Source organism: Lissotriton helveticus, chromosome 10, assembly GCF_964261635.1.
Source record: "Lissotriton helveticus chromosome 10, aLisHel1.1, whole genome shotgun sequence".
In the NCBI taxonomy this organism is placed as follows: Eukaryota; Metazoa; Chordata; class Amphibia; order Caudata; family Salamandridae; genus Lissotriton; species Lissotriton helveticus.
The window spans coordinates 103,687,327-103,714,386 of record NC_136071.1 but is presented as its reverse complement, the minus strand read 5'-3'; the positions used below and the strand labels follow the sequence as shown (position 1 = coordinate 103,714,386).

At 46.9% G+C, this 27,060-nt stretch overlaps 1 protein-coding gene across 4 annotated transcripts in view; it reads left to right on the top strand.

The window, feature by feature from the left end:
• The window catches only part of HAGH (hydroxyacylglutathione hydrolase), a 408,719-nt gene that overhangs the window by 56,477 nt on the left and 325,182 nt on the right, over positions 1–27,060 (top strand). Inside the window, exon 1 of one of the 4 annotated variants that reach the window (XM_078664887.1) lies at positions 19,369–20,058. The exons of 2 other annotated variants lie outside the window; for them this stretch is intronic. The gene's annotated coding sequence lies outside the window, so the exon portion shown is untranslated. Of the gene's footprint in view, positions 1–19,368; positions 20,059–27,060 lie in introns of those variants that run through there. One more of the 4 variants, XM_078664888.1, reaches the window with a different exon arrangement.

Sequence of the window (27,060 nt, the reverse complement as noted above, 5' to 3'; positions counted from 1 at the left end):
TCGATACACGAACCTACAGGCAAATTCATTGACCGTTACCTGCAACCCATGGTCCAAAAATTACCCAGCTACATTAAAGACACCACACACCTATTGAATAAGCTCTCCACTATTGAATGCCTTGAGAACGAGAAACTCATCTTATGTACGGCGGACGTAAGAAGTCTATACACTTCCATCCCCCACGAGGGAGGAATCAACGCGGTGGAACAAGCATTGCTCTCATCGGATGTCAACGATTCACTGAAGCCATTCATCCTTGAACTCATGGTATATACTTTATACCATAGTTATTTTGAGTACGATGACACCTGGTTCCTACAAATGTCCGGAATGGCTATGGGAAATTGTGCGGCCCCCACCTACGCAAATTTATACATGGGTGATTTTGAATGTAATCACATTTACCAGAACAAAACATGGACGGACAACCTTAAACTTTATGTTCGTTACATTGACGATCTTCTGTTTGTCTGGAAGGATTCCCAGGCAAGCCTTGAACTTGCATTAACTGATCTCAACACCAAAGATGACCGCATCGACTTCACCTGGACCATCAACCATCAGGAGATCGCTTTTTTGGATGTCCTTATCAAAATCACCCCTCAGGGTATACAGACAGACCTTTTTCGGAAGACCACAGATCGCAATAATGCTCTACTGTTTAGCAGTTTTCATCGAGATTCTCTCAAAAGACATTTGCCTTACAGCCAGATGTTGAGGGCAACCCGCATAGTCTCTGATCCAGAGATCAGGTTGAACCAAATAGCAAACATCGCATCCAGATTTCGCTGCAGAGGTTATCCAGAAACAATCCTCAAGGAAGCTATGGACCGTACGTCCTCTACCTCCCGGACTGAAGCTCTCAAAAGCAAATCCAAAACCGAAGACCAGCGAATGGTATTAGTTTCTAGATATTCTACCTCCAGCAACAAGTACAAAAAAATCATTATGAAACATTGGCGCATCCTTGCATCAGAACCTGATTTCGGAAACCTTTTCCAAGATCCTCCGATCTTTGCGTACACCAGACCTATGAATTTCAAAGAAATTTTATCTAAGCAAACGGCGGCAAGTACCTCAACCACCCACACTGGCACACGACCATGCCATCATTGCAGCAATTGCAATAACGTAATGAAAGGAAACATCATTTGCCATCCCATGAGAGGTTTTGACATCAAACTAAACGTAGACGCAACCTGCGACTCTTCAAACTTGATTTACCTGTTAAAATGCCCATGTGGCAAGGTCTACGTGGGCAAGACAAGCAGGAAAATCAAAACGAGATTAAATGAACACAAATCAAATATAAGGACTAAAAACATCAAGTCTAATATCGCCATCCATTTCAATGAAGCCAACCACAGCGTGGCTCAACTCAAATACATGGTCCTAGAGATTGTTTCCAAAGTTGAAGGCAGAGACAATAATAAGACTTTACTACAGAAAGAAACCGCCTGGATTTACAGATTACAATCTCAGAAACCGTGTGGTCTTAATGACCGGACAGAATTAAGTTGCTTTCTTTAAATGCCACTTGTGGGCACTTATTGATGCATAACCACCTTGCTCTGCTTTATGCTCACATCTCTCACTGTACTCACCCTCCATTCCATCATGGCCGTCTCATTCACCGGTTTAATACACCTAACTGTTGAAGTCCCTTTTCTATCTTCACGATTCTCTAACCACTTACTTAACCTCGCATTCGCTCTGCGGAACCTCACCCTCGAGGAACCCGTTTTACAGTCCCGAAGCGTTTGCTACCTAAGTAAGCTTTTTGTATTCTCTCACGGCTTCTTTCACTTTTGGCCGTTTTATTTTTCATTATGTACTGTGCTGACACCGATCCGACTGTTTTTCAGGATCGTTACGTCATTTTCAGGCATGCACTTCCGAGCCTATGGCTTAATTCTCTCACTATTTAATTTTTGCACACATATATACTTTGCATGTTAATCACCTTCGTAGACTTTACTTGTTTTTAATCATTTGTTTCACGTTGTAACCTCCGTTTTTTCACATGTTGGCAAGCACGTTTAAAACCACATCGTTAAACTCCTCCCCCAACCAGCACCTTCACTTTTGCTGTTACCGCTACTGAGACACCCTTTTATGATGGGGCGCATGAGGTTGACACATTAAGTCACTTACACCAATACCATTATGTTGCATTAGACGCTATAATGCATATATTGATTGGCATTTATTCTCTCTGTTTTAGTGCTCCTTGAGAAAGGACACTTTTGTCCGAAATGCATCGGAGCGACCAGACAATGGATTAAAATTGATGGTTCATCTTCATATGAATGTAATATGAAACATTAACATGAAAGACTTTGATTAAAAAGAATTTCTTTGAAAAACTCATCTTAAGAAAACTTTATTCTAAATTGGGAAACTCCCTGTGTCGTTGATCCACAACACATAGTTCCGCACAAGTGTGCCCACCGCAGGGATGCGCCTACATTTTTGTAGCGCACTCAACCCCTCAACTCTTTAGGACGCACTTGAACAGTTGCGTCACCTGCAGGAGCACCTTAACCCTATTCGTGTACCTATACACCTATAACTGAACATAACTGCCGCGCGCCACGCCCAAGCTTTCTACTTTGTTCTGGCTGGGCCCATGTCCATTGGGAAGTGGTGAGCAATAAACCTCTCCAAGCCTATTTTCCTTCTCTGTGCATTTAAAAAAAAAACTGTGGATGGTATTGAGCTTTAACTAAAAGTAGAGCATGTGAACTAAGGTCCGTAAACAGCTGCGCTTTGCCCATGCCTCATGCAAACCTGCAATCCGAGGGCATTCTTTGTGGGATTTGCAAAGCCACTTTGTTTTGTTAACCTATTTGACTGCAGTTTTTGAGGTCTCGGCTGCTCCTAAAATTGATCGTTTTTGTTAAGTTGGGGAAAGCCAGTAATGTTAACACCCTCACCCTGCCATCCTTTACGAATAGCACTATGTTTTAACTAAAAAGAATTGTTTGTGTATTTCAGGTTGCTTTAGCATGCTTTATGCTCTGTATACTTATGCTATTCCATGAAATATTTTAACATACAATTTTGACCTTTAGTATAAAACTAAAAAGAGAGGGGTGCCACTCTGCAGTGACTGATAACAGGTGTGCAACCTGGACTCCAATCTCCGCTTTCCCTTTGAACAAATTGTGTAATCCAAACCAAATCGTTGTACTTCACTATTGGTCATTTTCCTCAACCAACCATTTTGAGAGCCCATCAAAGTAATATCTTCCAGGCTCTGGGCTATATAAAAACCCCACTTGTATATTCCTAAAGTAAAATAATCTTGCTTCACATTTAGTAATTGTTGGACCTTTCAGCTTTAGGGTGGTCTTTCCCCAAACGTTTTGGCTAACTCATATTTTTCTGATCTTGTTATTGTTTCCCTTAGGTTTCTGTGCACTTTACCGATGCTAACCAGTGCTAAAGTGCTTGTGCTCACTCCTTAAAACATGGTAACACTGGCTTATCCCCCAATATTTAATCTACTTCTAAATTCCTAGTAAAAGGGTACTACATGTTTCCCAGGGACTGTAAATGAAATGCTACTAGTGGCCTGCAGCACTTGTGCTACCCTCTTAAGTAGCCTGGCAATCCTGTCTCAGGCCTGCCATTCCAACCTTTGTGTGCAGTTTTAAACTGCCATTTCAACCTGGCAAAAAAAAACCTTTTGCCAGGAACAAACCTTCCTTTTAATACATATACTTCAATCCTAGGTTGGTCCCAAACAGCCCACAGATTAGGGTGCAATATAATAAAAAAAGTAGGACATGTATTTTTAAGGTTTACTTGTTCCTTTATTGAAAACCTCTTAAATACTGTTTTTACTGTTGCAAGCCTACCTCTCCCATAGGATAACAGTAGAGCTATGGTATTACATTTAATAAGGATATCTTCTAAATGGGAACAGATAAATAGATCATTCTGGAGACAGGGCAGGGGTAGCAGGAAACACGGGCACTTCAAATAGCGCCATGAAACCATCTGGTGAAAGTGCGCTCTAGAAATAATTTTAAAGTAACATAACATAACAATCCTCTAGAAGTTTCTCCCACTTCAATGAAGGCACAATGTATAAATATTGGACCTCAGACACCAACTCCTCATTACACCTCTGGACCTGTGGAAGACATTTCCAGGATGTAGTACTGCTGTGCTGTTGAAAGGACTGCCACTCTGCTGGACTGCTGACCTGAAGGACTGCTCCCTTATTGTACTGACCTGATGCCTTCTTGCCTGGGTGAGAAGGACTGGACCTAGAACCTGTACCCAGGACCACCAGAGTGTCACCAAGCTAGTCTCTTGTAACCAGCACCTGGACTCTGCAACTGTGAGTCCTACCCTGCCAAGTGATACCTGCCAAAACTTGGAACCTTGGAAGTGGGCCTGAAGGTGCGCTGCCAGCCCTTCTGTGGACCGTGTAGAACTGACAAATCTCATCTGCTGAACAGCGCAACCCTGAGCAGAACTGATGCTTAACCTCTGCTGCAAGGACTCTCCCAGCGCAAGGACTTTGCATCGTCCTCACAATCTCATTGAAACTGCAGCTGCTCAATGCATCTCCGACGCAGGGTCTCAAATTGCAAGCCTCTTGTCAACTGCTTCCTCGAAGACGGCGCAGGACTTCACATCACAAGCCCCGCAGCTTCTTTATAACCATCCAGTCTTCAACGCAGGACTTCCCATCGCAAGCCCCCTGGTCGATGGCCTCCTTGATGACGTCGCATGAATTACATCACAGCCTTGCAGCTCCTCAGAACAACACCCGGACCTCACAACACCTTGGCTGTATGACTAATCCTGAAAGCTGGACCTCGCAAATCTCTGCAACCAAGAATTTAGGTACTCTTGTTCAGTGGGCCTGAGTGGGTCCCTGTAGTCGGCACGCACTCCATCACAGTTGGCCTGAACTTGTGATTTTAGTCCTGGTCCAGCTTCACAAGGTCACCACAGTTGGTGCTTTTTGCCACTACAATCACTGAAACCTTTAAAATTGCATTTCTCCAGTTCTACTGGGCGAATTTTTGTCATTTTTGATCTTGTATTATTTATTTTAAACTACTTTATTTTTCTAAATTGGTTTGGAATATTTCTTGTGTTGTGTTTTCTCTTTATTGCGGTTTGAAGTGCTGCATAAACACTTTACACATTGCCTCTAAATTAAGCCTGACTGCTCTGTGCCAAGCTACCAGTGGGTTGAGCACGGGTTAATTTGGAATTCGCTTGTGACTTCACCTTGATTGTGGTTTATGCTTGAAACCCCTCAACCAGTAACGCCATTTCTTACAGTCACAGATTAGGCCACATACACTGGGAACATGATAAAATGGCACATCTTGAGTAGCTGGTGGCAATGTTGTAATGTTGTCGAGATATTAAATGTTTTATATTTAAAAAATATTTATTTCAATAAATGTCACTCAATGTAACATTATAGTCAAATGTATTTAATTGGACACTTAGAAATGTTAAATACTTTTGTCTTCATTTTAAAGAGCCATTATCCTATTTTCTGGACATTTTTTGCATGATGTATATATGGAATCTTAAAGATTCCTTCCACCTTATCTTATGCTCTCAAGTACATTCCCCGTAGTTACTGGTCACTTGTGAAACAGCACGAAGGTAGGTTTCTTTGGGAGCTATGTTCTGTATGTCAAGCAATTCCTGACAAGGTGTCACAGATGGATTTCACCCTCACCAGTACATACACCATATTGTTGGCAAATATAGTTAGACAGGCCTTCAAGTTCTTACATTCTACACCAGGCACCCTAAAAGGTATTTTAAAACGGGAAGCTTTAATTGGAAAAACACATAATTGCAGTCGCGGCCGGCATGACTCGCGGGTGGGGTGAGTAGTGGGGGGGGGGTTAATTAACTACTTTCCCAGTTCCCGCGCCGTCTCTGCTTCTGGCTGGGTCCCACATTTTCCTGCTCTCCTGCCTCCGGCAGGAACAGGAAGCAGGTAGCCTCCCTCCCCAAAGCCAATCGCAACGCTTCAATGCCAGAGTTGATTGGTGGGGACGCCGACCAGCCATGCGCCTATGGGGAGGCCATTTTCTCCATGTAGGCTGCAGAAAAGGGAGAGTGTGCATGACTGGTTTGGTCGGCCCCAGAGGGCCAACCAAACAGTCTGGGCCCGCAGCATTCAGTAAGCCACTCCTCCCCGCCCTCAAGCAGACGCGCCCACCCACCCGCCCCCAACCAAACCTTTCTGCTTTCTCGCAGCGCGAGAAGCAGAAACATAAAGTGGCAGTTTTACCATTTTATGTTTTTGCTTCTTGCACTGCGAGAAAGCAGTGGGTTGACGCTCCTCAGCCCCTGCATAATTTCACTTTTAATAATAATCTTAGGGTTATTTCTACTCAATTGCAATGACAATGGATCACCTCCTGAGGTGGACTTGAGCACAACTCAATCTGTTTATAAAAAAATGCTGTTATTAGACTAAGTTACACCAGCAATATCATCCACTGTTTGACATTAACAACATATAGAACCATTTGTGATAGCATGTCTCAATCAAACCCAAAAATATCTATTGTTTTCTTTGGATCATAACGTGAAACAATAATTAAGGTAAGATTGGGTATTTTATCTCTTGATGACGTTAAGAAATGCTGGGACGGTTCAGAAAATCCATCAGAAAATTTAGATTTTTTTTTTTTTTAACGGGGGTGGCGTTCTAAATCCTGCTTTTTTTCTGTGTCCGCATGTGACGTGGTGGAAGCTTTAAATCAATTTTATAAAACCCCTGTATTTTAAAAGCAATATTTTTAAATCTGATTCACTGATTTCTCTGGTAAAGTCTCCACCAAATGAGTTTGTTTGTTAACATCTTTTTAAAATGTTTAAATCCTTTCTAAAACGTAATAATTGTGGATGATAATTGTGATTTGTGAGTGATGGTATTCAGACTTTTTGGTAAACATTTTTGATCTCAGTCTGGTTTTAAATCCATAACATTATTGTTGTTGTTGAAATGTAATGAATCTTGGAAGGTTCGGCTTGTGCTTTGCCTCTTGGAGCCAAGCCAGATACATGTCGCCCTCTTTGCATTTGTTGGCTCTGTCACTTCATGTATAACTCAAATTGTGTGGGTTGAACACACCTATTTAACAAGTGTTGCACTAATGCAAATAAATTCTTGTGAAGCTTAGTGTGCTGTGCCCTCAAGTGTTTGCCTGGCACGTAATACAACTCGACTGAAGGCCCAGCTAATGAGTTAGGCTGCCGACAAGGCGTGCACAACTATTAGTATTGTATTTCAAAATCTCACAATTCATACAATAAATTAATCAACAGATGACCAGTGATTTTTCAAGTTAATTTAGCTTCTAAAGCAATCAATTTTCTATGAAACATAATTTTCTACAGAGTAATAATTATAAAATAAAACAGAATTTTTTTTTAACACAAAATTGAATTTTCAATCATTCTTTTTAACATATGCTGTTATGGCATTCCATGCACCTTCATGTCAATTGATATTCATAATGCCCACTGCATTTCTGGACACTAAGTCCCTTCTTCAGGACACTTTGACATAAAGATACAACAACGCGATTTTAGAAATGTTGCCAGGGATGGATGTTCATGGGTGTGCGTTTGAACACTTAATGGTTTGATGGAGTTGTAACTACAAATGTGAACCTGTTTGTTGGTTACAGATATTTTTCTGACTTTTTGAGCATTTACGATGTGGATCAAGGTACGACTGGCTATCGCCAATAGGAGGTGTTGTGTAATTTGGCGAATTGATCGTTTGGATGCTCAGGGTGGTGCTGTAAGGGAATACCCCATTGATTTGACTTGAGCACTCTTTTTTTATGCATGACATACTGCACGTTTAGCGCATGCCTCTGGCACAGCTTTGAATATTATCATATTTAATGGCCAGAACTTTGATGAATTTCAATCCTCACCTGGCATGTTGGGGGTATGAATCTCTTGTGAGTTTGATCGAACTACTCAGAAGCAATACAAAGCTCTATTATCATCATATATGTTTATTCCTTTTTTTTTTTGATTGTCCCCTGATGAAGGGACTTACAGCCTGATTCATGTAGCCATTAGCGCTCGCAAAAGGGCCAGATTCTGAGAATCTGGCCCTTTGCGAGTGCGATTTTTGCATTTGGTATTCATGATACCAAATGCAAAAATCGCTATTTAAGAAGTCTAAAATATGCGAGGAATAGCATTTAAGGAATCTCTATTAGAGATTCCTCAAATGCTATTCATGACACATCAAGAAATTGCGATTTAGCACTTTTGGGGCCGCTATTTACCGAGAGGTCAGACCTCTCGGTAAATAGCAAAAACTCAGAGAAATGCTTTTAAAAGCATTTTTCTAAGTTGCATGTTGCACACACACATGTCCTTTGGACATGTGTGTGCGCAACACCTGTTCAAATGTGCTTTTTAGGGGTGCAACAAGGTGTCCTTTGGACACCCCTGGCACCCTTAAAATCGCTATCTTATTTGCGAGTAGCAAATTGCTACTCGCAAATAAGGGATACTCCCCATTCATTCCTATGGGCCTCTTGGCCCATAGGAATGAATGGGGAGTTTTTGCGAGTAGCAAATTGCTACTCGCAAATAAAGAACATGTAGGAATCGCTATTTCATTAGCAATTCCTACATGAATGCCGTTTTGCGTGTCCTCAATAGCGAGTCGCTATGATTCGCTATTAGGGCCACGCAAAACGGATTGTACATGAATCAGGCTGTTAATGTCCCAAAATGCATTGGGATAATGAACATCAATTGACATGAAGATGTATGGAATGCCATAACAGCATATGTTAAAAAGAATGATTGAAGATGCAATTTTGTGTTTAAAAATTCTGTTTTATTTTATAATTTTTACTTCGTGGAAGATTATGTTTCATCAAAAATTGATTTCTTCAAAAGATAAATGAACTTGAAATATCACTGATCGTCTGTTGATTAATTTATTGTATGAATTGTGAGATTTTGAAATACAATTCAAAATTTGGGAACATTCGTGACAAGAATTTTCAATTCTATTAAGGACACGGAGGCGAGGATTATGCTTCTCATTTTCTTTACTGAAAATTCTCAGCAGCCAATCGGAAAGTAAAAACAAAATTATTCACTACAATACCCATAAACTCTAGTGGGTATCACATGACAGCCATAGAGTAGCCCTCTATATAAGGAGCATAGGAGAATAGTATATCCTCTTTCTTTGTGTAAAAATAACAGTTAAGTCCAAACAACAATAATAAACACAGTCTGAAAATCAGGAAACGCAGGAAGAAGAATCCATTCTTCCTAATGAAAATCCACCGGCCAACGGGCCGCACCGAAAACTTGAAGGCAGCTCCAACGAAACATCATCCTGCTGGAAACCACGAAGACTCTCTGTAAAGGTGGATGTCATCAAACCTTACTTGAGGTCAGAACCTGAAAAGTGGAAGACAAAGCCGTAATACCACACTCCCAAACGGAGACATATAATAAGGGAAGGGCAAAAAACAGGAGAAGTATACATTGCAGTATATATTAACAATGCAAAACATACATCATAGTAATGAAATATGGGTGGGATAATACTCGCCTCCGTGTCCTTAATAGAATTGAAAATTCTTGTCCCGAATGTTCGCAGATTTTGAATTCTATGTCAGGACCGGAGGCTCCGATTATGCTTGTTTAAAGCTGCACCACCACAAAAGATGCAACATTCACAATAGGTTTATAATAGAAAGTCTTAAATGTAGATTCAGAGGACCAATCAGCAGTGTTCATAATGTCTAATAGACTGACCCCCACAGAAAAAGCCTTAGAGGCCATAGCACCACGAGCAGAATGGGCACCAAATCTGGAAACATCAATACCAGCTTCGCCCATGAGCCAACGCACCCATCTTGCTACAGTAGCTGGGGTCACTGGGCGAAAAGGTTTCTGCAAAGCAATCAACAATTGACCAGTCATATCCTGACGAAAACCTGCCGTACTCCCCTCGTAATCCTGGATACATTGCACCACGCACAATTTAGGATTGTCACGTAAAGTGGTATAAGTAACAGAAGTGCGTCTGATGACCAAAAAGGTAACACCCTCCGAAGAGACTCTGCGACCCGCCAGATCCAAAGCGGGAATATCAGACACACGTTTGCAGGAAACTAAACAAAGCAACATAGCGAGTTTGGCAGAAAGCTGTTTACGAGATAAACATTGATTAGAAGGCCAAGAGTCCAAGAATCGCAAGACAGTGGAGACATCCCAAAGCTCGGAGTATTTAGCGCACAGGGTTTTACCAACCGGATACCCCTGAGTAATTTACCCAATAAAGGGTTTTCACCAAGTGGTTTCCCGTCAATAGGTACGTGACCTACCGAGATAGCCGACCGGAAATTATTGACAGTGCGATAAGCAAGACCAGAAGCTGCTAAAGACGCAAGGAAGTTCACTACCAAAGGGACCTCTGCTGCAGAGGGATCCACCTCCCGTTGAGAGCACCTATCACACCATCGTTTCCATGTGGTAGCATAACGTTTGTGTGTGTGTGTTGGGCGACCAAGCCTCGCTGATAAATCTGGAAGCGTCTCGTGAAAGGCCTGGGACTTGCCAACGATCCCCGAAATTCACCAGGTGACCAGCAGGAGCTGACCCGATGTCATCAATGGGTTCGGAGATTTGAGAGGGTCCAGCAGCAGATTCCACCTCCAGGAAAGAAGGACTGGAATCGCACATAACATTTCCAGAAGGACCAGGAACCACGCTTGAGCCCTCCAGAGAGGAGTGATCAGAATCAATTCCGATTGATAACACTTGGCTCGGGCCAGGACTCTCGGAATCATCACAAACGGAGGCAACGCATAACAAAGCGCTGGAGGCCACACTTGCAGAAAAGCATCTGTGGCTAGAGCTTCCGGATCCGGATGCCAGCTGAAAAACGCCAGAATCTGCTTATTGAGTCTGGAGGCAAACAGATCGATCTGGCAAGGACCCCACATCTTGGTCAACCGTTGGAACACTCGAGGGTGAAGCCTCTAATCGCTGAAGTCCCGGAGATGTCGGTAATTCCAATCGGCAACCTGGTTGCTGCACCCTGGAAGATATTCCGCCACCACAAACAGTTTGTTTTGAACGCAAAAATGCCAAAAGTCTTTGGCGATTTCCGCCAGAAGTCGGGACCGGGTCCCGCCCAACTTCTTCACATAGCGCACCACCGACACATTGTCCATGCGGAGAAGGATGCAACAATTTGTCTGACGGGGCGACAGACCACGAATCGCAAAGGAGCCCGCTAGAAGGTCCAGGCAATTGATGTGGAGATCCAACTCCTCCGGAGACCAACGACCGCCCGTGGACAACTGACCGCACCGGGCTCCCCCGCCCCAACGTTTGACATCGGACTCGATCACCACCTCCGGAGTGGCGCCGAACAAGGCTCGACTGTTCCACGACTCCATATGTTCCAACCACCACAACATCTCCCACCTCGCCTCCTCCGAGAAAGGAATCTGGTCGGAATACTGGAGGCCTTTTTGGAGATGTCGCATCTTGAGTCTTTGGAGAGCTCGGTAATGAAGGGGTCCCGGGAAGATCGCTTGGATAGATGAAGCTAACAACCCGACTACCCGGGCTACAGACCTCAAGGACACAGTCTACCTGTGCAAAATCAAACTCAACTCTCTCTTGATCGATCTGATCTTCTGAGTGGGCAAGAGGAGTTGACAAGTGATGGCGTTGACTAGGAAACCCAGGAACTCGATAGACAGAGAGTGAATCAGAACTGATTTCTGAGGATTGATCAAGAAACCCAGATTCTGCAACAGATCTATAGTCCATGCAAGGTGTTGTAGAAGTAGACGAGGACACTGGCCCATGATGAGGATGTCGTCCAGATAAATGATGAGGCGTATGCCCCTGGCTCGAAGAAGTTCGACTACGGGCCTCAGAAGCTTCATGAAGCACCAAGGTTCTGACGAGAGGCCGAAAGGAATGACTCTGTATTCGTATCAGATCCCCAGCCATTGGAATTGTAGAAAACGCCGATGTGGTCCGTAAATGGGCACTGACAGATAGGCATCTTTCAGATCTATGCGGACCATCCAATCCCCATCGCAAAGAAGATGGATTCCCTCCATCTTGAAGTGACGATATACGACCCATCCATTGAACTCCCTGGGATTTAACACAAGCCTGGATCCACCCCCCTTCTTCTGAACGAGGTAGATGTTGCTGACAAAGCCCTGACGGTGTTGAGATGTCTGCACTATGGCCCCTTTCTGAAGCAGAGACTCGATCTCGCTGGAAATGAACATTTGATCTTGAAGGGAAAAAAGCATGGGACGAGGAGGGTGAGTCTGAGAGGGAGAGTGAAGGAAGTCTATCTTGTAACCCTGAACTGAATCCAGGATCCATGCATCGTGCGAGATCCCTTGCCAACTGTGGAGAAAAAACTGGATGCGACCCCCCAATTGAACTTCTGAAAAGGGAATCGGGATCACCTGAAGCTGAGGCATCACGCTGTCCTCCTTGGTTACCACCATATCGACCTTTCTTGTTGTTGTTTCGAGATCCACACGTGGGATAGAAAGAGGCGAAGGAGTTAGATTCTTGATATCTCCCACGCTGGGAATTATATCCCCTTTGGGTGCCTTGTTTGTAACCGCGGCCGAACGACTGCCCCTATGTCGTCCGGCCCTTCCAAAAACCGGACGAAACGCCTGTTTTAAAAAACCCTGTGCCTTGTCAAGGCCACTGAAAGTAGCAACAAACTTGGTCAACTCCTTCAGGAAAGGTTGACCGAAAAGGAGGCCCTGCGCCAAGGGACCGGATTCAGAACTTGACAACTTAGCTAACTTGGCGTCCAGCTTCAAAAGGATCGAGCGACGTCTCTCACAGGACACAGCACAATTGGCATTGCCCAGAAGACAGACGGCTCGCTGATCCCATCCTATCAGGTCATCAGGATTTATGATCTGGCCAGTGGACTTCGCTTTGAAACCCAAATCTAAACTTTTGGTCAAAGGACCGGTCAAGTCTAGTAACCGATCCTGACAGGATCTCCAGACATGATCAATACCCTTTTTTGGATCTTTCGTGTATTTTTTAAGATATGTCAACATCGAAGGATCCACTTCAGGAGTGTCTGCCACCTTGTCTGCAAGATCCGGACGCGGACATTCCGAGTGCAAACGCGCCCTGACATAATTATCAAATGCATGTCGCAGTCTGGATTGGACATATTCAGCAACCTCAGTAGAGGGAAGCCAGGAGGCGGAGTTAGGGTGGACGATTTCGGCGGGATCAAAATTTAGTACGTTCGGATGAGACGGGGCATCCACAAAGCGCTCTTTGAGTTGTTTCTTTGCAGGGGGAGGGGAAATCTCCGGCTCAGACACTGTATCAGAGGAAGAAGAGTTGTCGTCCCTTAGAGGCGAACTTGAAGGTGCGGCCGTGTAGGAAGACCCATACGAGTGCTCAGAAGACAACTGCTTAGCTAGCTTGGTAAAATCCGAGGAATGAGGATTGGATGAACCCTTACCGCCAGAAGCAGACTTGGACTTAGAGCCCTGAAGCTATCCCTGCTGAAGGGCATAATTACACAAATGCCTCTTCAAGGGTTCAATGGCCCTCGCCATGGCCTTATTAACGGAGTGCTGCACTCCAACATCTAGAGCCTCAAGAAGCTCCTGCTCCAATGCCCCCGAAGGGTTCTCTTCAAAATAGTATTCCTCAAAATATTATTCCGACATGGTGACGCTTAGGAATGTCAGAGAAACCCACTACAGGAAGATGGAGCCAAAAAACACTGTCAACCCAGAACAACCTGAACACTAGCAGTAATGACAGTGTAGATAAGGGGGAGTGGTAACCCCTGGCAAGCCAAAACACACAATACTTGAAGTGTGCAAAGCAAATTAAATGGGGAGGGAGGGCTTGCCTATAGAACTCACTCTAGGCAGAGCCTATGCATTAGTTTACTGCCTAAAATGCGAAATAAGCAATAATGAGCGTCCAGTGGGGGGCTTCCAACAGTAAAATGGGTGTTGAGCAATGTAACGTGCTGCTCCCGCGCTCAATCTGCACGAAAAACTGAGTTTTCGACTAAAGTAGCCGCTGCGCATGCGCAGATCGGCCCAACTGTTGAAAGGGAAAGAGGACTGCGCGTCGAGCGACGCGCGTCCTCCCCCCTGACTTTCCCACTCCACTAAAGCCAACACGGGCACCGCGCGCCCGGTCAACACGGAGGCCAGAAGCGCTCCAAGACAAAGAAACACAACAATGCCCAAATCGAAAGGAAAAGAAAGAAAAAACACACCAGTTGCAGCGCGAATCACGCTCAGCTGAAAAGCGCACACAGCAATGGATACGCGCTAGCAGCGGTAAAGGGCACAATGCAACAACCAAATGAAGCGCGATTGAAGCACCTACAGCAGCGTGAGTTGCGCGTGGCACAAAGTGAAAATAAACAGGTACACAGTGCAAATTATGGCCGTAAGCTTGAATTAACTAGACAATCAAGAATAGTCAATAAAGCAGTAGAAATGCACTTAACTGGCAGCGGAGCAGCAAAGAAAGAGGATGTACTATTCTTCTATGCTCCTTATATAGGGGTCTACTCTATGGCTGTCATGTGATACCCACTAGGGTTTATGGGTATTGTAGTGTAATATTTTGTTTCTACTTTCTGGTTGGCTGCTGAGAATTTTCAGTAAAGAAAATGAGAAGCATAATCGGAGCCTCCGGCCCTGCAGCTACCTTATACTTCTTCCTGCCTTGCCCCTGGCCCCGGTCCGACACGGCTGCGTGCCGATTGATCGGAGGGCTTCCGGGGTTGTCACACTCACTTCCGGGCAGTGTCAGGTCAGCGCTCTAGCTACTCTGCGCTCAGACCTACTTAATCCAGGGCTCATGCGCACGTGCAGCGGACGCGCGCAGCAGGCGCGCCGGCGGCGCGCCAAAGGCAAGCCCGTCTGCGGCCGGGCAGGGCCAGGGGCCATACACTATGCCCCCCTTCTGACTTATGCCTCTAAAGAACTTCTTGCCCTTTGGGGCAACTGGCCCCTCTCTGATCCTGCACTTCTACAAATTAAAAACCTCGGCATTGTAAACCACAGTCCTGGGATTCCCCCCTCATCTCCCTCGGACGTGATGAACCATTCAATCCCCCCCTCTATGGTAGATGTTTTTTTTCAGTCTCTCCCTCTACAGTCCACCCCGCCTAGCATTTCCGCCTACCTTCTCAACACTCGATCGGCGGTAAAGCACCAGGTCGAGCTCTTCTCTTTCTTAGGCTCCGTTGAGCCGGATATCTTGCTCCCTACCGAAACCTGGTATTCCTCTGACTCTATGCCAGATATCCTAGCCGCAATTCCTGATCCTTACTACATACTGCGCTCTGACCGTCCGGAGGGAAAGGCCGGTGGTGGTGTGGCTGCCATCATACATTCTAAGCTCCAGTTCCAAACCCTGTCTCCCCCCCCCCTATCCCAGCAGTTGACTATTTAGTCATCCGCTCCACCTCTACCACTGTTCCCCTAACATGTGTTCTTTTCTACCGCCCCCCTCAGTCTATGCCTCTTTTTTGCCAGGCAGTCCAAGATTTGTTGGCCACTTTGGTGATTAACAATTCTTGCGTTCTGATTCTGGGTGACTTCAATTTCTGGCCCTCTGACCGCCGTGAAGACTCTTTCGAAAGAATTCACTGAACTGCTTGGAAATCTAAATTTTTCTCAGCATGTACACTTGCCAACCCACATCCGAGGGCACACCTTGGATCAGATCTGGTCTGCTAACGTTCACATTCCTACCCCAGTCATTAGCCCATGCCCCTGGTCGGACCACTTTTTCATTTCCTTCTTTCTTGACCTAGGACCGAGTAACAAACCTTTGCTCCCCTCTAACACTTGGGCCCGCAATTGGGGACGAGTGGACATTCCTTCGCTCTGCACCTCCCTCTTGACTTCCCCCCCGGACCTGACTAATCGGTCCCCCAACTCTCAAGTCGCAGCCATCAATGACTGGTTGTCTTCAGCTTGCGACCAGTTGGCTCCCCTCAAACTCCTGAGGACGCTTCGCCTCCACGATTCTAACAGATGGTTTTCCACCGACCTCAAAGCTAAAAAACTTGCTCTTAGACAGGCTGAGCGACAATGGAGGCGGAAGTATTGCCCAATCCTAAAATTATCTTATCTTTCCCTGCTGCACGACTATAAAAAATCTATTTTGCAAGCCAAAACAGACTATTTCACCACTAAGGTCCTCCTTGCCGCTAATAAACCTAAGGATATTTTTTCTATTGTCCATGAACTATCTACCTCTGACAGAGTCACCCTCAAACCGGCCCCTTCCCAAATCCTCTGTGATTCCCTAAATGATTATTTCATTGATAAAATTGTGGCAATCAAATCTAATATTCCTCCTCCCCCTCCCAGCTTTTCCTATCCAGAGCCCCCGTCCAATTCTTATTTTTTGGAGCAACTACCCTTGATCGCCTGTGAAACTTTTTCTTCCCTACTCACTAAGGTCAAAACCGGCTCTCCTTCCGACAGCTGCCCTGCTCACATACTTAGAGAGCTCTTCTTAGCTTGCCCTGAACCCCCGTTGACCCTCCTCAACGACTCTCTCTCACAGGGGACGGTCCCTAATTTTTTCAAGTCGGCAACAATTGTTCCCATCTTGAAAAAGGTTGGTGCAGATCCCTCCTCTCTCTCCAATTTCCGCCCCATCTCCTTACTCCCTTTTTTGGGAAAGATCTTGGAATCCCATGTCACCACCTGCCTTAGTTCCTTTATCGAGGAAACCCTCTATCTAGATCCTCACCAGGCGGGCTTTGGTCCAGCTCTTTCAACAGAGTCTGTAGTCCTCTCTGTGCTGGATGAGCTTAGAGGTGGTGCTGACATCAATTCCCCTCAGGCCCTGGTTCTCTTGGATTGGTCCGCTGCATTTGACGCGGTCCACCACACTATCTTGCTCGATCGTGTCAAGGGCGCGGGCATTCGAGGAACCGCTTTGGCATGGGTCACCTCATTTCTGGAAAACCGCCACCAGTCGGTCCAGTTGGCGGGTTTCTCTGCTTCCTCCCGCTTGGTCTCCTGTGGTGTCCCCCCAAGGATCATCTCTTTCTCCTTTACTTTTTAATCTCTACATTTTTCCTCTCACTTCTGCCCTTCAGACACTGGACGTCACGGTTTTTAATTACGCCGATGACCTCCAACTCATCTTTAACCTTTCCCCTTCTCCCGCTTCTGCTCTTAACTTTCAATCTATAATGCTCTTTATCAGGGACTGGATGAATTCAAATCATCTTAAATTGAACCTCGATAAGACAGAGCTAGTACTCACGGGTGGCATCCCCAGTCCTTGGTCCTCCACATTCTGGCCCTCCTCTTTGGGCCCCTTCCTTCTACCTCCGTTAAAACCCTTGGGATAAGAGTCAGTGCTGACCATTCTATGCATTCTCAAATAAGCGCTGTGGTATCATCCTGTTTCCTCAAGCTTCGCGTCATACGCAAGATCTCTCGCTTTTTTTCCACTGCAGCTCTGAAAATCATTTTACTTACCATGATTGTTTCGCGCCTGGACTACGGCAATGCTCTATATGCCGGGGTTCCCGCATATGAGCTGCGTCGTCTCCAACTGATTCAGAATCATGCCGCTCGTCTAATTTTTTAATTTCGCCCAAACATCATCATGTCACTCCTCTCCTGAAATCCCTACACTGGTTACCTCTATCCGAACGCTCTCTTTTCAAAATGGGCTGTTTGATCTTTCAGGCTCTAGCAGGCAATGGGTCAGCATTTTTAGCCTCAAAAATCTCTGCCTATGTTCCTAACAGGGAACTCCGGTCCGCCTCCAAGCTCTCCCCTGAGCATTAGAACAGCCGCTTCCTACCCGATCTTCCGCAGGGCTCTCAAGACCCAGCTCTTTTCACACGCTTTCTCCCAATAAGCGGCCTCCCTCTCTGCTCTTTCCAGCTTGTTCGTCCTCAGCGCCAAGAAACCGCTTGGTATATGAGCGCTTTATAAATGTTTTAACTTCAACTTCAATAGTTGTGCACGCCTTGTCCCAGCCTAACTCATTAGCTGGGCCTTAAGTCTTCTTCATGTATAACAACATAATTGGCCATGTAGTACACATTGCAAATTCTATCTATATGTGTTCGCTCATAGTAATGTCTCCGATGCACGGAGTAATTTGCATGTATTAAATTGCCGTTTAAAATGTATTGTGTTCAATAAATGTCACTGGATGCAGCCATGTGATTTAACTTATTAAATTAAAGCCTTGGCAAATGTTGAAGAAACAGCTTGTTTTAATTTCAGTGTCTTTTGCCACGTTTTTATGACACTTCCTGTGTGATTTGCGTGTGAGATCCTTCGGTGGGTAGCTTCCTTTGGTGCAGTGGGACCAGGATCCAGAGGTGCGCCCACTCAACCATGATTATTGCTGTATTTTATAATTCAAACAGCCAGTGGGCCCACTTCACTTGTCTTGGCTCAGATATTTAAGCCAGGCCACCGTCTCGACGCTGTGAAGTTGCTGACTTGCCCACCTCGACTACACAGGAAGAGTGCAGTGGTGGAAGAGCACTCCCCTGCGAGGCTGGCTCAGCGCATGCGTTTGACTTTAGGGTGAACTGTCTGTCGGTAGGGTGAACAGACGTACAGATTTTCCTCGATAGTCACGGTTTTGAAAACCCCCACGCCGTTTTTCATTTTAAGTACATGCCCAGTTATAGGACAAATGTCAACCTATACTTTAAAGCAAAATTGACAGTAATGCACTGCTTTGCGTAATGTATCGTTTTTGTTTCAGGCAGAACAGAAGGTCACCTACGTGCTCCCAGCAGAGTGGAGACGGAGTCGGAAGGGGCCACAGGGTGGAGGTCCTGTCTTAGCTAAAGTTATTGTAAACTTAACCTTGTAAGCATTTACATGACTATGTTTACATCTGACCTCCTCCTTCACTGTCTGAAAGTAAAAGCTACATTAGTAATTTCAGACAATTCTGCTTTACATGATATTTATCTTTACAATGTTACGCAAAAACCGGGACAGGTCAGATATACCTTGATCGCTGTCAGCCTTTAGTCCTATTTCTATGTCTGGCCTGTCACGTGTGTTTACTTCTCAGAATCCGGTCCTAACTGTCAATGTCAATGTCAATAGCTGATAGCGGTGCGGCTGCTGTCTCGGGGCTCGTGAGCAGCGCCCCTCCCACCGCGGCTTCGCTGTTGGAGTCGTGAGGAGAGACCTCCTGTTGGCTCGAGCCGCCCAGCTGACGTGACGTGCTGGCTCGTCACTGCCGAGCAACACGTGTATTTGTTGTGAGCACGCCGACTCCGCCCCTCGGAGCTTCACTACAACCAAACTGCCATTTATTGCGCAGCTCGCGCATTCAGTTGCTGCTGGTGCCCTGGCCTGTCACTGTTCAAGTTTCACCGCCTGTGCCGCGAGCTTCCCTCCCAGTGATCGGCAGGCTTGGGTGTGTGCGACAGCTGATCGCTGCCCCTCCCCCTGTCACTTTACAAACGCGCCCACGTCCTCCCATCAGCTGGGCTGGCAGTGCCCGTACAGAAACGCCCTGTCCGCGGGCTCGGCAGCGTTCCCAGCCACGGCTCACTCTAATTTTAGGGGTGGGACTGTGCCTGTAACCACCTGCCTTCATTGCCCAAGCTGACGAGGCAAAGAGCCTGTAGTTCTGCTAGGGAATCCTAGCGGCCCTCGGTTTCCTATGAGAAGATGAGGCTTCGACGTCTGAGTCCATAACTCTGGGACTGGGAAAGATACCACCTGGACGTGCACGTCGGAGAGCACGTGTCTGTTACACCTTCAGCCCGGAGTGGTAACCGCTTGGTACTGTCAAGCTTCAAGTGCCAGTCCTTGGTATGTTTAAGACCTAGCCCGGATACTTGTCTGCAGGACTTAACTCGAGGGAGTACAGGCTTTTCTCAGTGAGACTCTGGAACACTTTTCTGTATAGGAATGTGATATTGGTGAAAAGGATTACGTTAGTGCCCTTTACCTAGGTTGGAAACCCTGGGAGAAGGTGAGTCGAGGCACTATGTTTTTATTAATAGATCGGAGTTTTCGGTGGCTTCTGTTTTTTCCATACTTATAACTGCTTGTCTTATTTTAACTCGATGACTTGAGCTAAAGTGCCAGCATACAATGTTTGCTAAAACAATAGAAATTATTAAACACTTTTTTTCAAATTCTTTTCATAGCGTTTTCCAAAATATAGAAATACAAGGTAGTGGTTTTATATCGTCCAAGCAAATGTCCGCAGCACTTCCAATTAAACAGTCAATAAACACTTTCGAGCTATGTGACATAAACTTGTGCAAACCTTGTACATTTCCTCTTCCCTTCTTTCCAAATCAAACAAATACCGGGCACTTGCCAAACTAATAGAGAAGGGCGAGCCACGGAAGCCTCGAGCCAGATGCCTGGCTCTGGTTCAGCATGAGTTCCTCTCAGACACTCAACCCAAAAGCGAAGAGTTTTCGAGTTCTGCTTGCCCTTCTTCACACTCCCCATGCTATAACTTTATACGCCAAGAATTAAATACAAACATTAACCTTTGATGCCAAACAGGAGAGAGAAAGAAATGGACATCTAGTGGCTGAACTGCATTAAGTGAAACCAGAAAGCATGGGATAAATCACAGCTTCCACTCGACCATATTTTGTGCTCTTAGGCAAATATTTTCTTTGTCCAAACCTGTGCTTCCTTTTTTATTATTATTGCATACAGGTGCACCTTCGAATATGTAGTTCAGGATCTGCATTGTACAAAAATCTCGTGTTTGATTTCATATAATATATTGTTGCTCCGGTATAATATTAATCTAGACCTTAAGTGGATTGCACATGACAAGCGAATTAGCCTCTTAGTTGGCTTAATGGCATTGTCATCAAGGCAGGGGAGCATGATTGTTTCTAAGTTCACGTTTAAAAACTGTTGCGTGGTAAAGCCTATCGATGGCGCACTATGATCTGATGTACTAAGATAAAAACGATCCTATATGTTATAAGAAATACAATTAAGAAAATTAATTGGGCGGGGCGTGGCCAAGTAAGATGGCGGAGCGGACGTGATCCTGCTCAGCTTCGCACTCGCCCGATCGCTCGATGGCCTTCCCTGTTTTCTAGGGACGTCGTTTTTCGAGTCCATGGTGTCCGCTATCTTCTAGGTGCTGGCTGGCCGGCAGACGATGTTGGTGGAGCCCGGAGAAAGTTGCAGTGACTGACGGTGCGGCGAGCTGCGGAGATCACGGGCCCCGGGCGCCATTTTGTGGCTGCTCGGATCGGGAGAACCGCGTGCGAGTCCGAGCGCGGGAGTGCCTCGAGGAGCCCCGTGTTGTCAGCGAGGGGGGCCTGTCGCTGAGGCGGGGGGCGGCTGCTGCCTGATTAAACGCAACCACAGGCGGAAGACACCGAGCCAGTACCGGCACCGCATGTGACTTGAAGTGCTGCTAGGCCTGGGCCCGGTGATGAGCAGGGTGACGGGTTGGCTGCTGGGCCTAGCTTCACCAGACTAAGGACACTGAGGTTTTTATTTTATTGGTTGCCTGCCATTCTATTGTTCCCTAGTTATTCCTGGTTGTTGGATCGGGGGGGGGGGGCCCGGGCCTTGTCCGTGACACCCGGTATTTTTCTCTGTGTTGGGTGTGGGGGGGGTTAGGCCGGAGGCCCTCGGGCCTCTTGGTGGGGGTGGGGAGGTGGGAGGGAGAGTTCCGGGGGGGGGGGGGGGGGGGAATTTCCGGTGGTGACTGGGGGGGGGGTTTGTGCATTTTGTGTTTTCTTGGCTGTGAGACTGGTTTCTAATCCTATAGAAATCCGTGGAGTGGTGGAGGTCCGGTGGGGGGGTGCTGGTCGGATGCCCTGTGCGGGGGGATGGGGCGGTGGGACGGAAATCTCTGCTGCTGCCTGGGGAGGGGAGGAGGCGGATACTCTGTCTTGATGGTTAACATTGCTTCGTGGTATGTTAAGGGGCTGAATTCCCCACAGAAAAGGCAACACATTTGGAAGTATTTGAATGATCGTAAATTTGAGGTGGTTGCCTTGCAAGAAACCCACCTTAAGAGGGCGGAGGTTTCTAGGTTGCGTCACAGAAACTACCCGATGATTTATACGTCCGCCGCCGCAACGAAACACAATGGGGTGGCCCAGCTTTTCCATGTTTCTGCAAATTTTCAACTCGAGTCGTACAAATCAGATAAGGAGGGGAGGCTATTGTTGGTCAAGGGTTGCTTGAGGGGTAAGCTGTGCACCTTTGTCTCACTATACGCGCCCAACTCGGGGCAATCGGCATTCCTGTCACATGCTCTTGACCAGATAGGGGGGTTTGCGGAGGGTCCCATTGTGCTTCTTGGGGATTTTAACCTCATGTGGCAGGGGTCTTTAGATAGCTCCGGTTCCACTAGGGCGGCCACTAACACCTTCTCGAGTAGACTAAAACAGAAGGTCCTTGATCTGGGATTACTCGATGCCTGGCGTTCTGGCCACCCCAACACCAAAGACTACACTAATTTCTCACATGTCCATAGGACGTATTCTAGAATTGATTTCATTTTTATCAGTCAGTCCCTGCGGGGTGCCCTCCAGGCTGCCCAGATTCTCCCGATATCAGTGTCCGATCATAGTTTGATCACCCTGTGTCTTCAGTGGAGTGAGATCACTACTAGAACACCGCAGTGGTACTTTCCCCTAGCCCTGACCAGGGATCCGGCGGCCAGAGATGACCTCAGAACGGCTATAGCTGATTTTTTCCTTTATAATGATCCGCAGGATACCACCCCCCAAAATAATTGGGATGCCTTCAAAGCCGTGATACGTGGGAAGTGTACTCCGCTTAACTCGCATTTAAACAAACAGCGCACAAGGAAAAGGGAGGCTCTGGAGAGGGAATTGGAAGTAGCGGAACAGGCCCATAAAGCTAATCCATGCCGCCCCCTCCAGAGGCAACTTACTGCTCTCGGAGGAAAATTCCGAGCCATATACTCTAATCGGGCGGAGTTCACCTTGTTAAAATTGCGTCAGGCCTCGTTCACACAGGGCAACAAAGTGGGCCCGCACCTAGCACGCCGGCTTAGGGTACAAAGGGAGAGAAACTTCATCGGGGGGATCTTGGACCGACAGGGTCACCTTACGCATTCCGACACCACCAAAGCCAACATATTTGGGGAGTTTTATAGTGAGCTCTACCAGGGCACCACCCCAGACTCGGTATTGCAGCGACGATTCCTAGACGAACTTGCCCTTCCGCAACTGTCAAATGTCAGCTGCAGAGTTAAATGCCCCCATCACTTCAGAGGAGGTCGGGAAGGCTATCTCGAAACTCAAATTGCATAAAGCTCCGGGTCCTGATGGCCTTACGGCTCACTTTTACAGAAGTTTTTCGACAGAGCTCGTTCCTCATCTTACCGCTCTATTTCAGGTCATTGCTTCTGATGGATGTGTTTCTAGCTCCATGGCGGAAGCGGTGATCACGGTGATTCCCCAAAGCAGGTAAGGATCCACAACTCTGTGGCTCCTATAGACCCATCGTGCTTCTTAACCTGAACGCCAAACTGTACTCTGCGATTTTGGCAGCGCGTCTGGAATCCCTGATGCCGACGTTAATTCATCCCGATCAGTCGGGTTTTATAAAGGGCAGGCAAACGCATGATAACATCCGATGTATGGTTCACCTGATTGAGAAGGCTAAGAGGTTCCGGCTTCCCGCAGTGCTGGTGGGCCTCGACGCGGAGAAGGCCCTTGACCGGGTGGACTGGTCTTTCCCCTTTTCAACCATGCGGAAATTTGGGTTCGGGGACCCCTTTATTAACATGGTGAAAGCCAACTACCACCATCCCACTTCTCGCGTGGCAGTTAACGGCTGCTCCTCCTCCCCCTTCGTTCTGAGTAGAGGCACCCGTCAGGGGTGCCCTCTCTCATCTTTTTTGTTTGCCCTGAGTATTGAACCTCTGGCGTTCCCCAAAGCAGGTAAGGATCCACAACTCTGTGCCTCCTATAGACCCATCGTGCTTCTTAACCTGAACGCCAAGCTGTACTCTGCGATTTTGGCAGCGCGTCTGGAATCCCTGATGCCAACGTTAATTCATCCCGATCAGTCGGGTTTTATAAAGGGCAGGCAAACGCATGATAACATCCGACGTATGGTTCACCTGATTGAGAAGGCTAAGAGGTTCCGGCTTCCCGCAGTGCTGGTGGGCCTCGACGCGGAGAAGGCCCTTGACCGGGTGGACTGGTCTTTCCTCTTTTCAACCATGCGGAAATTTGGGTTCGGGGACCCCTTTATTAACATGGTGAAAGCCAACTACCACCATCCCACTTCTCGCGTGGCGGTTAACGGCTGCTCCTCCTCCCCCTTCGTTCTGAGTAGAGGCACCCGTCAGGGGTTCCCTCTCTCATCTCTTTTGTTTGCCCTGAGTATTGAACCTCTGGCGTTCCCCAAAGCAGATAAGGATCCACAACTCTGTGCCTCCTATAGACCCATCGTGCTTCTTAACCTGAACGCCAAGCTGTACTCTGCGATTTTGGCAGCGCGTCTGGAATCCCTGATGCCGACGTTAATTCATCCCGATCAGTCGGGTTTTATAAAGGGCAGGCAAACGCATGATAACATCCGACGTATGGTTCACCTGATTGAGAAGGCTAAGAGGTTCCGGCTTCCCGCAGTGCTGGTGGGCCTCGACGCGGAGAAGGCCCTTGACCGGGTGGACTGGTCTTTCCCCTTTTCAACCATGTGGAAATTTGGGTTCGGGGACCCCTTTATTAACATGGTGAAAGCCAACTACCACCATCCCACTTCTCGCGTGGCAGTTAACGGCTGCTCCTCCTCCCCCTTCGTTCTGAGTAGAGGCACCCGTCAGGGGTGCCCTCTCTCATCTCTTTTGTTTGCCCTGAGTATCGAACCTCTGGCGTTTAGGTTGCGCATTGAAGAGGCGATCCGGGGGATCCAATTTGGTGGAGTGGTACATAAGGCCTCATTGTTTGTCGATGACATTCTTCTCACACTTGAAGATCCGACCCATTCGTTGCCAGCGGTGCAAAGAGAGTTAAGAAGCTTTTTTTTTTTTTTTTTTAACATAAAAGTTCACATGTAGAATGGTACAATAGAATAAAGGTACAAAATGAATATACTGGTACATCAGCGCGCAATTCGAGATAAGGGTCCAGCTCTGTCCATGGCTAATTCCACCGTCGGAGAGTCACATAATTCGCCACGGTATTTGTTCCAATGTCCCCACTTCTTATCCCACTTTGCAGGGCAACCTCTGAGTTTGTACACTGTTTTTTCGGCGAGCATACAGCGGTCCATCTCTGCCATCCAACCCACCACCAGTGGCTTTTCAACAGCGCCCCATTTCATAGCTATTGAGCGTTTAGTAAGCAGGAAACCCAGCGCCGCCCATTGTAATTCAAGTTCGTTCAAGTCCGTGGCTCCCCATATATTAAGGACACATTCCCTCGGAGACAGCGGGACTGGCTTCCCCAGGGAGCTTCTCATCTCTCGAACAGCCCCCCCCCCCCCCCCCCCCCCGGAATTGTTAAAATACCGGACAGTCCTGAGAGTTAAGAAGCTTTGAGAAAATTGCTGGCTTCAAGATAAATTACTCGAAATCTCTCATACTTAATCTTACCCTCTCGGCGGCTGAGGTGGCTCGTTTGAAACCTTTAACACCTTTCCAATGGGCTAAGCACTCTCTGCTTTACTTGGGAGTACGCCTCACGGCTAAATTGAGCGATCTTTACAAGCTGAATTATCTGCCCTTGATGTCTCCACACCGGCACGACTTTAAACGGTGGTCGCCTCTCTACATTTCTTGGCTGGGGCGAATCAACGTAATAAAAATGATTTAAATTCTTATACTTGTTTCAAGCGCTCCCTATTGATTTGGAGAGGACTATGCTTGCGAACCTCCGTACTCTGGTCACCAATTTCCTTTGGCAAGGGGGAAGGGCGCGCCTACCCCACCATTGTACTTCGACGGCCGCGTGTCCAAGGGGGTTTAGCCCTACCTGACTTCACTTTATATTACCAGGAGGCCCAGTTGCGGGTTGTATCAGAGTGGTCAGTCAGGGAATCAGACAAGCATTGGCTTCATATGGATCGCACTGTGGTGGGGAGGTATGTATGGGATGTGTTGTGGAAGCCCTAGGAAGGATCGCCCTCCCAATGCTTATCTCAGCACTCCCACCCGTCCGACCTTGTCCACATGGGTCAAGGTTAGCAAGAGAGCGGGTTGGACCTCTTTTCCCTCTCCATACACACCAATTCATTTCAACCCAGATTATCCCCCGGCATTACATGAAGGGCCCTTCGATATTTGGAGGAGGGGAGACTGCCTTAGAATCGCTGACTTGTTTCGTTATGGAGAAGTTTTATCATTCGCTGAATGTAGAAAAGAATTCGTGCTCCCACAGAGTGAACAATACCACTACTTGCAGCTCAAACACTGGGTTTTGGCACCTTCCGTACAGGAGGCAGCTACTAGAGAGCTTACAGATATAGAGAAGTTTGTAGCCCTTAGGGCAGGTTCTATGAAGGGTGCCTTTTCGGCTATCTACGACATGCTGCTGTGCACGGCTTACCCCCCCTCGCGCATGACATATGGCTTTTTGGGAGCAAGTTTTGGGGAGGGACGTCACCGATGGGGAGTGGTCTTATCTTTGGAGAGATTTTTAAGCATAATAGGTCTTTGGCACTTCGAGAAGCCCACTATAAACCCGTATATGATTGGTACCTATACCCTACAAAGCTTCGACGTATCTTTCCTGGCACCTCTGGCCTTTGTTGGAGGGGATGTGGGCTCCTAGGGGACTTTAGGCATATCTGGTGGGATTGTCCTAAGATTCGGCCCTTTTGGGAGGAGATCCTTTCTCGTATCAAAGATCTGTTGGGCTACCTGATTCCAACCTCCATTGACTGTACCCTCCTTGGCCTTTGGGACCCCCTTCTGGCCAGGCAAACTCAGGCGGACAAAGCAATTATGTGGACATGCCTGGGGGCGGCCAAACTCACGCTGGCAGCTGCATGGAAG